This window comes from Petromyzon marinus, unplaced genomic scaffold, assembly GCF_048934315.1.
Source record: "Petromyzon marinus isolate PM22_M1 ecotype Great Lakes invasive population unplaced genomic scaffold, UKy_Petmar_22M1.pri1.0 PM_G_Scaffold_11, whole genome shotgun sequence".
NCBI lineage: Eukaryota > Metazoa > Chordata > Hyperoartia > Petromyzontiformes > Petromyzontidae > Petromyzon > Petromyzon marinus.
Window position 1 is genome coordinate 4,453,739 of NW_027422662.1, and position 11,919 is coordinate 4,465,657.

Below are 11,919 nucleotides of genomic sequence, written 5' to 3' on the forward strand. Positions count from 1 at the left end.
ACAAAGTGGCGAGCCGGGTGAAGACAAATTAAACTTAAGCGAGATAATTAAAGTGAACGCAATCAGGCGAGGGCAGGAGGCAAGGCCCCGCGTGGCTAGGCCCCGCGTTGTAAAGTTCCAACCTGGACATCGATTCCCATGCTCGCTGCTACTCAACTGACATCCCTACGAGAGAGAGCGAGGCTCTACCTTGGTAAACAACAACAACCACCACCACCACCACAACGATGAGAATTTCTCACCTCGGATTTCAGTGCAAGCGCGCACACGGCAGCTTCCTGTTGCCTCGCGACAGCAGGAAGTAGTATGACGTCACTTCCCTCCCACGAGCGGCTCTGTAACTGAATAAATTATGTTAATGTTAACGGACCATACCTCGAGGGATGGGGGCGTGGGCGCTGAACCCGTCGCAATATTATCGCGACGGCTTTAACGGACACATTATGTTAATGAGCCACCAATCACTAGACGTAGCTTTGCCCAAATAAGGATTGCCACTGGAACGATATCGGCAGTGACCCTGGCGGAGGTGACGTCACGCTCAAGAGCGCGGTGGACAGGGGAGGGGTGAATACCTTGGTGACATGACGTCACTAGCGAGGTACACCTCCACCTGGCGTTTCACGCCGATGAGGTAATGCAGAGTGGTGACGTCACAGAGTTGGAGTTTAAGTTGATTTAGATTCATTTTCCATTGCTCCCTCCCTTGGGTGTGTGAGCTCAGCAACAACGTGGACATTATTGTGTGTACACTGTGTGTGTGTACACTGTGTGTGTGTACACTCTGTGTGTGTACACTATGTGTATACACTGTGTCACTGTGTGTCGCTGTGTGTCACTGTGTGTCACTGTGTGCGTGTCACTGTGTGTCACTGTGTGTGTGTCACTATGTGTCACTGTGTGTGTGTCACTATGTCACTGTGTGTGTGTCACTGTGTGTGTGTCACTGTCACTGTGTGTACACTGTGTGTATACACTGTGTGTACCCTGTGTGTGTACACTGTGTATACACTATGTACACCGTGTGTACACTGTGTGTGTGTACACTGTGTATACCCTGTGTGTGTGTACACTGTGTGTACACTGTGTGTGTGTACACTGTGTATACCCTGTGTGTGTGTACACTGTGTATACCCTGTGTGTGTACACTGTGTGTGTGTACACTGTGTATACACTGTGTATACACTGTGTGTGTGTACACTGTGTGTGTGTACACTGTGTGTGTGTACAGTGTATGTGTACACTGTGTGTACACTGTGTATAAACTCTGTGCCACTGCGTGTGTGTACACTGTGTGTGTGTATATATACACTGTGTGTGTACCCTGTGTGTGTACCCTGTGTGTATACACTGTATGTACACTGTGTGTACACTGTGTGTGTACACTGTGTATACCCTGTGTGTGTACAGTGTATACACTGTGTGTGTGTACACTGTGTATGTGTGTACACGATGTGTATACACTGTGTGTGTACACTGTGTGTGTACACTGTGTGTGTGTGTGTACACTATGTGTATACACTGTGTGTGTACACTGTGTGTGTGTACACTGTGTGTATAAACTGTGTGTCCACTGTGTGTGTACACTGTGTATACACTGTGTGTGTACATTGTGTGTGCACACTGTGTGTGTACACTGTGTGTGTGTACACTGTGTGTGTACATTGTGTGTACATTGTGTGTACACTGTGTCGCTGTGTGTGTCGCTGTGTGTGTACACTGTGTGTACACTGTGTGTGTATGTGTACACTATGTGCATACACTGTGTGTGTACACTGTGTGTGTACACTGTGTGTGTGTACACTATGTGTATACACTGTGTGTGTACACTGTGTGTACAGTGTGTGTGTGTGTAAACTGTGTATACACTGTGTGTGTACACTGTGTGTGTGTACACTGTGTACATTGTGTGTGTACAGTTTGTGTATACTGTGTGTGCACAGTGTGTGTGTACACTGTGCGTATACACTGTGTGTGTACAGTGTGTGTGTACACTGTTTGTGTGTACACTGTGTGTACACTGTTTGTGTATGTACACTGTGTGTGTACACTGTGTCTACACTGTGTGTACACTGTGTATATACTGTGTGTGTATACACTGTGTGTGTGTACACTGTTTGTGTCCACATTGAACCGAACCCCCGGCAAGGCCATCTACTTAATGACGAGAGAAAATTCACACGAAATGTCCCTTTCAATGAAGTCTTCCAGATGTAAATTGATACAAGCTTTTAATGAAGAAATAAAATCATCTAATTCAAAACACAACACAATTCAAAGATGTTTCATTTTAAAACTTCAAAACGGACATGGGGTACTTGTGTGAATGCGTCCTTCGTGTGCAAATGTTGTGACTTTCCTGGCCTGAAGGCCGTCAATGTGTTGGACCCTTATTGGTGCACAGCGTCTCAACAACAGCAGTGGGGTTTGCTTCAAGCGATAGGTAACGAACATCCAGACGTCAATCAGCAAGGAGCATTCATAGTCTTAGACAAAATCTACGTCAACACGTAAGACAAAACTACAATTCGTGTTGTAGAGAATGTATCTCCTCCTATACGTTTAACTTTCAAGTGGTATGCCTTGTAACTGATGAATGATCCGAGCGTGCTCCCTATTTCAAAGACAATGAGTTGCTCCAGAGGCAGACGCTTCGTGAACCACAAAAGTACCCTTTGACCTGTATCACAAGAACAACGGGTCTCACCCGAGTTCTCTGTACAGGTTACTTCCGAAACACACACACACTTTGTCTTAACATCACTTATTCAATATTTGACCCTCAGACAAAATGTTACATGCACGCGCACAATCAGACAAGCATTCATTCTAAATCCTTGACGGGCATATTAACAACATTGAATTACTGCAGCGAAATTGACTGCATCACATAACATCGTATTAATAAGAAGTTATTTTACAAATACGCACCGTCTGCTTAACAGTGTATGTACACCGTACTAATGTTGCGTCATTCAAAACGAGTAGGCCGTTGCATGCTGGCGTCTGGGTCAAAATGTAGCAAATTCTAAACATTACGCTACAAATAATAGATCACGGCGTTTCGATGGCAACACAAGCAATCGTCATCAGGTGGGACAAGCACAGCAGCAATAAGAGGAAACTGCTGGAGTAGGCGCCTACTACTTCAGCAGTTTCTATTGCTGTGGGTGTCCCACCTGATGATGATTGCTTGTGTTGTGATCTAAACGCCGTGATCTGTTATGTTTCTACCCACGTGGTGACTTTACCGAAAGAACTCAAGAGTGTGGATTCCTGCAGTCACAAAAGCTTCGAATCAAGATTGCCTACAAACTACACAACCGAGATGACGCATCAATCATCGCCCCCTACTGACAGGCTCTTGTCCACATGCAGGCCGGTGCAGGGCCACCACCTTGTGCCACACAGGGGCAGCTGCTACTTGGGGATGCTCTTCGAGTGTTTCAGACGAGGTACGACACAAAACTTTGAGTTGCTGAGGCGATAAAGCAAGCACCGTGTAAATACCATTGTTATAACATAGTGAATGCTTGGGAGTTTATTGTCTCTCGCTCCTGGTTACAGATCTACCCAACCAATGGGCCCACAAAGTGTTCAACTTCACGTTCTTGTCATTAAAGGCCTGTGACAAAGGTGCATCTATTGGAGCGACATCGTCTCTGGCTTACACATCTACCGGGTCTCCACTTGACTTTGTATTGTCTCGGAGGAAGTCCACCCACACCTCCACTTCCACAAACTGCTGGGAGTTGCTTCGCTCTGCCTCACAGTCAGAATTCTCCTCCTGCTTCACGTTGCCTCCATCGATGTGAAGGTCCCATTTTGGATTTGAATCTTCATCTTCACATTTTACCTTCACTTCTTCGCTCTTTACCATCACTTCTTCACATTTTACCTTCACTTCTTCACTCTTCACCATCACTTCTTCACATTTCACCATCACTTCTTCGCTCTTCACCATCACTTCTTCGCTCTTCACCATCACTTCTTCGCTCTTCACCATCACTTCTTCCCTCTTCACCATCACTTCTTCCCTCTTCACCTTCACCTCTTCACATTTCACCTCGATAACTTTAAAAGTGTCCAAGCTGAGATTTTCTTCTGGTTCGTGTTTCATGAGGGATGGGCTCATTGCGGCACTTTGACTTTCACAAGCTGATTTCAGACTGCACTCCTTGTGGATCTTCTGATGCTTCTGTGTTCTCTGGTGTACTTGAAGATTTGATGATTGTGAAAATGCCTTCCCACACACACTGCACTTGAAGGGTTTCTCTCCCGTGTGTGTTCTCTGGTGTTTTTTAAGAGTAGATGAATCTGAAAATGTCTTCCCACACACACTGCACCTGAAGGGTTTCTCTCCCGTGTGTGTTCTCTGGTGTGTTTTAAGAGCAAATGACTGTACAAATGCCTTCCCACATACAGTGCACTTGAAGGGTTTCTCTCCCGTGTGTGTTCTCTGGTGTGTTTTAAGAGCAGATGAATCTGAACATGTATTCTCACACACACTGCACTTGAAGGGTTTCTCTCCCGTGTGTGTTCTCTGGTGTTTTTTAAGAGCAGATGACTGTGCAAATGCCTTCCCATACACAGTGCACTTGAAGGGGTTCTCTCCCGTGTGTGTTCTCTGGTGTGTTTTAAGAGCAGATGAATCTGAAAATGTCTTCCCACACACAGTGCACTTGAAGGGTTTCTCTCCCGTGTGTGTTCTCTGGTGTGTTTTAAGAGCAAATGACTGTACAAATGCCTTCCCACATACAGTGCACTTGAAGGGTTTCTCTCCCGTGTGTGTTCTCTGGTGTGTTTTAAGAGCAGATGAATCTGAAAATGTCTTCTCACACACACTGCACTTGAAGGGTTTCTCTCCCGTGTGTGTTTTCTGGTGTTTTTTAAGAGCAGATGACTGTGCAAATGCCTTCCCACACACAGTGCACTTGAAGGGTTTCTCTCCCGTGTGTGTTCTCTGGTGTGTTTTAAGAGCAAATGAATCTGAAAATGTCTTCCCACACACACTGCACTTGAAGGGTTTCTCTCCCGTGTGTGTTCTCTGGTGTCTTTGAAGATGAGATGAATCTGAAAATGCCTTTCCACACACACTGCACTTGAAGGGTTTCTCTCCTGTGTGTGTTCTCTGGTGTGTTTTAAGAGCAGATGAATCTGAAAATGGCTTCCCACACACACTGCACCTGAAGGGTTTCTCTCCCGTGTGTGTTCTCTGGTGTGTTTTAAGAGCAGATGACCGTGAAAATATCTTCACACACACACTGCACTTGAAGGGTTTCTCTCCCGTGTGTGTTCTCTGGTGTATTTTAAGAGCGGATGACCGTGAAAATGCCTTCCTACACACACTGCACCTGAAGGGTTTCACTCCTGTGTGAGTTCTCTGGTGGGTCTGAAGAACTGATGGCCATGCAAATGCCTTGTCACACACACTGCACTTGAAGGGTTTCTCTCCTGTGTGTGTTGTCTGGTGTGTTTTAAGAGCAGATGAATCTGAAAATGGCTTCACACACACACTGCACCCGAAGGGTTTCTCTCCCGTGTGTGTTCTCTGGTGTGTTTTAAGAGCAGATGACCGTGAAAATGTCTTCACACACACACTGCACTTGAAGGGTTTCTCTCCCGTGTGTGTTCTCTGGTGTATTTTAAGAGCGGATGACCGTGAAAATGCCTTCCCACACACACTGCACCTGAAGGGTTTCACTCCTGTGTGAGTTCTCTGGTGGGTCTGAAGAACTGATGGCCATGCAAATGCCTTGTCACACACACTGCACTTGAAGGGTTTCTCTCCTGTGTGTGTTCTCTGGTGTGTTTTAAGAGCAGATGAATCTGAAAATGGCTTCACACACACTGCACTTGAAGGGTTTCTCTCCCGTGTGTGTTCTCTGGTGTTTTTTAAGAGTAGATGAATCTGAAAATGCCTTCACACACACACTGCACTTGAAGGGTTTCTCTCCCGTATGTGTTCTCTGGTGTGTTTTAAGAGTAGATGAATATGGAAATGTCTTCCCACACACAGTGCACTTGAAGGGTTTCTCTCCCGTGTGTGTTCTCTGGTGTATTTTAAGAGCAGATGACCGTGAAAATGCCTTCCCACACACACTGCACCTGAAGGGTTTCACTCCTGTGTGAGTTCTCTGGTGGGTCTGAAGAACTGATGGCCATGCAAATGCCTTGTCACACACACTGCACTTGAAGGGTTTCTCTCCTGTGTGTGTTCTCTGGTGTGTTTTAAGAGCAGATGAATCTGAAAATGGCTTCCCACACACACTGCACCTGAAGGGTTTCTCTCCCGTGTGTGTTCTCTGGTGTGTTTTAAGAGCAGATGACCGTGAAAATGTCTTCACACACACACTGCACTTGAAGGGTTTCTCTCCCGTGTGTGTTCTCTGGTGTTTTTTAAGAGTAGATGAATCTGAAAATGCCTTCACACACACACTGCACTTGAAGGGTTTCTCTCCCGTATGTGTTCTCTGGTGTGTTTTAAGAGTAGATTAATCTGGAAATGTCTTCCCACACACAGTGCACTTGAAGGGTTTCTCTCCCGTGTGTGTTCTCTGGTGTATTTTAAGAGCAGATGACCGTGAAAATGCCTTCCCACACACACTGCACCTGAAGGGTTTCACTCCTGTGTGATTTCTCTGGTGGGTCTGAAGAACTGATGGCCATGCAAATGCCTTGTCACACACTGTGCACTTGAAGGGTTTCTCTCCTGTGCGAGTTCTCTGGTGCCGTGTCAAATTTCCAGTCCAATCCGTGCTGTATGCACGCTGGTCGCATTGTTGACTTGTTGTACCGAGCTGCTGTGCTGACTGCCTTTGCTCCATCAGACCAGCGTCAGCTTCAGACATAAAATAAGAATATCCACACCATCTACACGTCAGTATCGAGCCATGGAGGAATTAATATAGAGTCACACGTGACTTACACGTCTATATTCATTCATGTATTTACGACTAGCTGTACTACCCGGCTTCTCCCAAGACTTGGATCCACCACGTCCGGCCGCCTTTGTCTCCCCAGGGGCGATGTTCACACCACAGCAGTTACTCGTTTGAGGCCGAGTCTACCTAGGGGAGGCCCAGAAGCGGCTCAAATAATCGTCACCGGTGGTGGCCGTGAGCGGGAATCGAACTCGGGTCACCGGGTTCGGAGCACGGCGTAGCGCTAACCGATACACTACAATGAGTTACGCTTCCACACACAGACACACACACAGACAACAACAACAACCGCCATTCGCCACTAAGTGGCGGTGACGTCACCACGACGCTTGTGCCAGGCTATGTGCACCCTGAGGCCACGTGAAGTGTTGAACGCCCGCTGGCAGGAGGTCACGGGGCAGACCCAGGTGCCACGGGTCGACTGACTGAGATGACTGGCTGATGCACCACCTGTGCCTCCTACTGTGCCAACCTGCTGTGCTTTAGCCACCCGGCGCTCCGCTCGTTGTTCTGAGCGTCGCTCCTCCGCCCTCCGTTGTTGTTGGAGGGCGACTACCTCCAACTGCCCAGTAGCATCCTTCACGAGCCTCCTCCACAGAGGCCGATCTTGACACCGCTGGTACCAGTCATCGGCAAATCCACTCAGCTCCACGTCCTCCTGTACCACATCACTCCATCTCTTCTCTAGCCCGTGCCGCGCCCACTTAGCCCCCTCAATCCGGCCGAACAAAAGCTGTTTCGGCATGCGGTGTCTGGGCATGCGGGCTACATGACCCAGCCATCGCAGCCTTGCCCGCCGGAGCTCACCGATGGGACCTTGCCCAGATCTTTCAAGGATTTGTGAGCTCCTCACACAATCCAATCTGGTTAAACCCAGGATGGATCGTAGGCAGGCCAGCCTAAATGTTTCTAACCGGCGAAGATGTTCCATTAGGGGGGTCCACGTTTCGCAAGCGTAGAGAAGGGAGGGAATGACCGTGGCCGAGAAGACCTGAAGCTTAGTGCGGAGCGACAGACCAGGTAGCTTCCACACAGCGTTACGCAACCGATGAAAAGATATTGCCGCTCGACTGATTGGGAGTGAGACCTCTGCTGTTAAACTGGAGCCGGTCATAAGCACACTGCCCAGGTATGGGAAACTCTCCACTCTCTCCACAACTCCCCATCACCGATTGGGAGTTGTGGGGGTGGAGTGTCCGATGGTACAAAATACCCAGGCAGGTGCTTAGTTTTGGTGGGGCTGATGGTAAGGCCCCACCTCTTAGTGGCACGCTCCAGTCTCAGCAGCAGCGTCTCCAACTCCTCCGAATGTGCAGCTATTACCAAATCATCAGCATACATAACGTGGTTGAGCAATAGAGAGCCATCCCTTGACCGCATACACACACAGACACACACAGACAACGCTAACTGCTACACTACAATGCGTTACTCTTCCACATGCGAGGGTCACGTGACAGATTTGACGTCACAGCTCACTTGCCGTGCAAAAAATAAATGCATTGAGCTCCCCTCCCTCCCCCCAACAAAAAAACACAAAAGTGTATTTGTATAATGTTTGCACGGTGTACAGTCTGGAAAGTACCCACATGGCAAATTTCCAGTTTGTTGCATGTCGGGAAGTACGCTAAACATTTTGAACAGACAACACACACAATCACAACTTTGCATTTTATATATATATTTGGAGATGCAGTGAAAAACTTTCCCAAATTCATCACGCGGTTTCAGTTTTTTTTATTTTCAGTTTGATTTATTTTGGTTATAGTCCCGTGAGCCATTCGGCTTTTGAATCGGGTGCAACCACAACAAGCAACAAAACAAAAACACGACCAAGAGAATCATCTTACAGTGACTATGTGTGACTGTGCAAACAGCACTGTCATGGCACGCAATGAGAGGGCAAATGTCATAAATATTCCTGTAAGCCCTCGCATCTTCAACATTAATGTTGCCATAGAAACGTTGTGGGGTTTTTTGCTTCATTTAAAAAAAGATAAATTATTATCTGTTATTTTTATTTTATTTTCTATCTACGTGACTTTACCGAAAGAACCAAGAATATTAATTCCTGCAGTCACCAAAGTTTTAAGTCAAAACATTCACACACGTTGACAAAGCCTCACCTTGTGTTGTTGTGGGCAGGTCGCTTCTGATGACAAGAGCGGTATAGCAGCTCAAGCGGGCTTGGCCTGCTAACAAAAGAACGAAAATAAAAACTGCGTGAATATTTACAATAAAACAAAGTTACAAAGTGGCGAGCCGGGTGAAGACAAATTAAACTTAAGCGAGATAATTAAAGTAAACGCAATCAGGCGAGGGCAGGAGGCAAGGCCCCACGTGGCTAGGCCCCACGTTGTAAAGTTCCAACCTGGACATCGATTCCCATGCTCGCTGCTACTCAACTGACATCCCTACAAGAGAGAGCGAGGCTCTACCTTGGTAAACAACAACAACCACCACCACCACAACGATGAGAATTTCTCACCTCGGATTTCAGTGCAAGCGCGCACACGGCAGCTTCCTGTTGCCTCGCGACAGCAGGAAGTAGTATGACGTCACTTCCCTCCCACGAGCGGCTCTCTAACTGAATAAATTATATCTTAGCTCTTTCGGTAAAGTCACGTTGAAGGGAAACAATAAAATAATAAAAAATATATAAAACAAATAAAAATTCTCACGTTTCGACCATAACACAAACGGTCGTCATCAGGTGTGACGGTTTGCATAAATTTATGCAAACCGACACACCTGATGACGGTTTGCAAACCAACACACCTGATGACGACCGTTTGTGTTATGGTCGAAACGTCGTGAGAATTTTTCTTGTTTTATATATATTTTATTATTTTATTGTTTCCCATCAACGTGACTTTACCGAAAGAGCTAAGAATATGAATTACTGCAGTCACGAAAGCTTTAAATCAAAATTGAATAAATTATGTTAATGAACCCGGACCATATGTCGAGGTGTGGGGGCGTGAGTGCTGAACCTGTGGGGGCGTGAGTGCTGAACCCGTCGCAATATACTCGCGACGGCTTTAACGGATACATTATGTTAATGAGCCGCCAGTCACTGGGCGCAGCTTTGCCCAAATAAGGATCGCCACTGGAACGATATCGGCAGTGACCCAAGCGGAGGTGACGTCACGCTCAAGAGCACGGTGGATGGGCGAGGGGTGAATACCGTGGTGAAATGACGTCACTAACGAGGTACACCTCCTGACGTTTCACGCCGATGAGGTATTGCAGAGTGGAGACGTCACAGAGTTGGAGTTTAAGTTGATTTAGATTAATTTTCCATTGCTCCGTCCCTTGGGTGTGTGAGCTCAGCAACAACGTGGACATTATTGTGTATACACTGTGTGTGTGTACACTGTGTGTGTACACTGTGTATACACTGTGTGTGTACACTGTGTGTGTGTACACTATGTGTATACACTGTGTCACTGTGTGTGTGTCACTGTGTGTGTGTCACTGTGCCTGGCACAAGCGTCGTGGTGACGTCACCGCCACTTAGTGGCGAATGGCGATTGTTGTTGTGTCACTGTGTGTCACTGTGCGTACACTGTGTGTCACTGCGTGTGCACTGTGTGTCACTGTGTGTAGTGTATACACTGTATGTACACTGTGTACAGTGTGTGTGTACAGTGAGTATACACTGTGTGTACACTGTGTGTGTACACTGTGTATAGTCTGTGTGTACACTGTGTGTACAGTGTGTGTACACTGTGTGTGTGTACACTGTGTGTATGTGTACACTGTGTATACAGTCTGTGTGTACACTATGTGTGTGTACACTGTGTCACTGTGTGTGTGTCACTGTGTGTGTGTACACTGTGTGTGTGTACACTGTGTGTGTGTGCACTGTGTCCACATCGAACCGAACCCCCGGCAAGGCCATCTACTTAATGACAAGAGAAAATTCACGCGAAATGTCCTTTTCAATGAAGTCTTCCAGATGTAAATTGATACAAGCTTTTAATTAAGAAATAAAATAATCTAATTAAAAACACAACACAATTCAAAGATGTTTCATTTTAAAACTTCAAAACGGAGCATGGGGTACTTGCGTGCATTCGTCCTTCGTGTGCAAAAGTTGTGACTTTCCTGGCCTGAAGGCCGTCAATGTGTTGGACCATTAAATGGTGCACAGCGTCTCAACAACAGCAGTGGGGTTTGCTTCAACCGATAGGTACGAACATCCAGACGTGAATCAGCAAGGTGCATTTCTAGTCCCAGTTAGACAAAATATACGTAAGACAAAACTACAATTCGTGTTGAAGAGAATGTACCTCGTCCTATACGTGTAACTTTTAAGTGGTATGCCTTGTAACTGATGAATGATCCGAGCGTGCTCCCTATTTCAAAGACAATGAGTTGCTCCAGAGGCAGACGCTTCGTGAAACACAAAAGTACCATTTGACCTGTATCACAAGAACAACGGGTCTCACCCGAGTTCTCTGTACAGGTTACTTCCAAAACACACACACACACACTTTGTCCTAACATCACTTATTCAATGTGTGACCCTCAGACAAAATGTTACATGTACGCGCACAGTCAGACAAGTATTCATTCTAAATCATTGACGGGCATATTAACAACATTGAATTACTGCAGCGAAATTGACTGCATCACGTTACATCGTATTAACAAGAAGTTATTTTACAAATACGCACCGTCTGCTTAACAGTGAATGTACACCGTACTATTGTTGCGTCATTCAAAACGAGTAGGCCGTTGCATGCTGGCGTCTGGGTCAAAATGTAGCAAATTCAAACCATTACGCTACAAATAATAAATCATTATTATTTCGATGGCAACACAACCAATCGTCATCAGGTGGGACAAGCACAGCAGCAATAATCAGAAACTGCTGGAGTAGGCGCCTACTACTTCAGCAGTTTCTCTTGCTGTGGTTGTCCCACCTGATGACGATTGCTTGTGCTGTGATCTAAACGCCGTGATCTGT